This window comes from Cavia porcellus, unplaced genomic scaffold (assembly GCF_034190915.1).
Source record: "Cavia porcellus strain 051 isolate PalLab524CR breed Dunkin Hartley unplaced genomic scaffold, mCavPor4.1 scaffold_21, whole genome shotgun sequence".
In the NCBI taxonomy this organism is placed as follows: Eukaryota; Metazoa; Chordata; class Mammalia; order Rodentia; family Caviidae; genus Cavia; species Cavia porcellus.
In genome coordinates, this window is record NW_026947504.1 from 9,557,471 (window position 1) to 9,560,608 (window position 3,138).

Below are 3,138 nucleotides of genomic sequence, written 5' to 3' on the forward strand. Positions count from 1 at the left end.
GTCCTACAGTCATTCCCCAGTACCACAAAAAACAAGACAAACTGTAAAAACACTGTGGTTTTGTAAGCTTTTAATTGAAAGAATATTAAGAAAGGTATAATGTCTATATGCAAATGGATATGTTCAACCTGTATAGTGTTATCATTAATAGACAAAGCAACTGAACATCTAAGTTTACTTGATAAACCTATTTTTACATTGAAATGTCAGTAAGAGATTTTGTTTACAGAAGGATTCTGCAGCTGAAAAAGATTTGAAAACTACTGCTGTCAGTGCATACCACCACCATCTCACCGTTGGGCTGTCATACATCTTTCCTCCCTTGATCTTACAGGGGTTTCAAAAATACCCTAATTTAGTTGGGTGCAGTGGCGCATACCTGTAATCCTACCACTCAGGAGGCCGAGGCAGGAGGATCACTGCAAGTTTTAGGCCAGTCTGAGGCTCCATCATGAGTTCAAGACCAACGTGAACTATCTAGTGAGACCCTGTCGCAAAAACAAAACAAAAACTCGTTTTACACACACATAGTCATCTTAATTGTGATGCCTCCAAAAATCAATTTATCATTCTTTCCACTCTCAGTTTTGTGAACTTACATTTTTACCCACAATTGCACTGGTACACTAGTAAAGTCCAGTGAGGTGGTCTTATTAGGCCATTCTGCTTGTATCAGACAGTAAGTTTCTTTTTATAGTCCTTTTGCTGCACTGGAGATTATCTTGCCTTTTTCTGCTTTTTTTCTTTCTTTCTTTCTTTCTTTTTTTTTTTTTTTTTTTTAACATTGTTTCCTGCATGGTTTATCTCCTCAGTCACTGCCCAAAGGACTCTGAGAAGTTGTAGGAATATCCAGGCGCAGACACAAGGCCCAGCTTCTTCTCCAACGTCGTGGAAAGGGACTGTACATCACAGGGCAGAGCCCTATGCTCCCCTATGCCACCTGGACGGAGCCCGGGGAGAGTGACCTCCAGGGGTATCCACGTTGATCTTTTTCTGCTTTTCAGCTAGTTCTGACAAGTCCTAAATGATCCAGGTTTATAAGCCAGTGTCTAATACCTCTCCTTTCATTTTCGTTTCACTGTTAAAGGAAATGACTTAGAGTTTTGCAGCAAGCACAGCAAGGGCTTCCAATACTTGTGGTCGTCTTTCATCCATAGAATGTCCAATAGAGACCCAGTTTCTTACATCAAAATACTTGATGCCAAGGATTAAGCCTACAGTAAATTGTAATTACTGTGTTGCAGATGTTTGTCAAAAACACATGGTAAGAGGTGTCCTCTATTGAGCATTTACCATGTGCTAAGAGCCCTGCTGTATTTTGCACAGACCTTATCTTATTCAGTCACCTCCCACCCTGTGAGGTAGGTAGTACCATTGTCCTCATCTTACACTGAGAAACAGGCTCAGAGCTGGTAACCGACTTCCTTCTTGGAGGGGGAGCTCTACAGTGATGCAGCCCGTCTCTTAGGAGTGTGCACTTGCTTCTCTTGCCTCTGCATTGCTCCTCTGCTTGATCCACGTGTGGGGCAGTGCGGGCACTGAACCCAAGACCTTGTGCATACTGGGCAAGAGCTCTAGCACTGAGCTACATCCCCAGCTGCCATCCACCACTTTGAGACAGAGTCTAACTAAGTTGCCCAAGGTGGCCTTGAACTCGGGATCTTCTGGTTTTAGCCTCTCAGATAGATGGGATTACAGGTGTGCGCCACTGTACCCGGCTTGGTTTGCCTCCCCTCCCCTCCTGCTGTCTTATACTGGAAACTGAAGCTAGGATTGGCCCTTGCTAGACAAGCACTCTCTCACTCAGCCATATCCCCAGCCCCCGGTCCATTTTTCAACGCTTTTATCCCCCAGGACTCCCTCTGTTGGAGGTGGAAAGCGGGTCCTAAGCTGGGAGCACAGAGCACCCAGTTTGAGATGTTGTTAGCCCGGCAAATTCTCCGCCAAGGGGCTCCCACCCTGCCACATCGTGTGCCTTCTCACCCCACTCCCTTGTGCCACCAGCTTGTACCGTTGATTTGGTTTTTATTTGCTTCATTCAAGGCCAGTGGGGCAGGTACAGCTTGATAATCTTAATTTTTTTTTCTCATTGAAGCCCCAGTGAAGTGATTTCTTGCAGGTTCTTACTGCTAATACTGGCTCAGATGTATCTGTTAAAATGACATCCTGCTTATTCTCAAGCAAAATGACACTTTGAGACAGGATTTCAATACTGACTTTAATAACAGTTGATATTTATTCAGCATTTCCTGTGTTCGAATGCTGCTATAGGTCTCTTCATACTAAATCTCCTAATCTACAGTTCCCCAGCAGCCATGCTGTTAGCCCGGTTTCCACGAAGGGAACTGGCTTTCAGGTCCAGGGACAGGGAAGGTCTCACAGTGGTTGGAGCAAGAGTCCAAATGTAGAGACCCTCAAGTACTAACTCTTCCCCCTGCCCTATGTTTTGTTTACATATTTTGTTTATCATGGAGGCGTTTTGATTCTAATTTTAAAACTCTGTCTCCTGTGCACAGTGCTAAATCTAGAGTGCTTTTTCAACATCAGTGCTAGTCTGTAAAGAAGTCATCCTTCATGGGAAGAGTATAGAGTTCGGACCACTAAAACATTATGTCCAAGGAAAGTAAAGCTACCTCATTGATTCGTACATAGTGAGTTACTCATAGAAGAAAGTTAGCTTTGAGAGTTCATGGTGATTGTTATTAGTCTCATTCTCTCAAATCAAAGTTCTAAAAAGTACACAGTATTTAGGTCAAGAACTGTCGCAAATCTGAGAGGAAACAGTTGATAACCTGCTACTGTCCTTTCAGATACTTCCATTAGAGTAAATGCTCTAGTCTGGAGCTTCTCAGGCTTTGCCAAGCATTTAGCTGACCTGTAATCTTGTTAAAGCACAAGTGAGGGGCAGCTAAAGTCCCACTTTTTGATGAGATTGCAGGATGTCTTTGGAACCAAATTCTGATAAGCAAGCATGTTGTCTTCATTGATACACAAGAAAGAAATTTAAGCTCAGAGGTATAACGTTACAAGTTAATTAAAAAGCCAAAATTCAAACAGTCCTAAAGAAAATAACCTGTGTCCTGAGGCCCCAAAGCAGCCTGAGGTTTTTGGAGTCTATTGACTTGATCCTGACTTTCT

General features: G+C 43.1%; 1 non-coding gene across 1 annotated transcript; it reads right to left on the reverse strand.

Moving 5' to 3' along the window:
* Positions 1-782: 782 nt before the first annotated feature.
* Positions 783-986, reverse strand: LOC111753794 (small nucleolar RNA SNORA73 family). The gene has a single exon (XR_002788577.1). It is a non-coding gene; the product is annotated as a small nucleolar RNA SNORA73 family (small nucleolar RNA).
* Between the last annotated feature and the right edge of the window lie 2,152 nt (positions 987-3,138).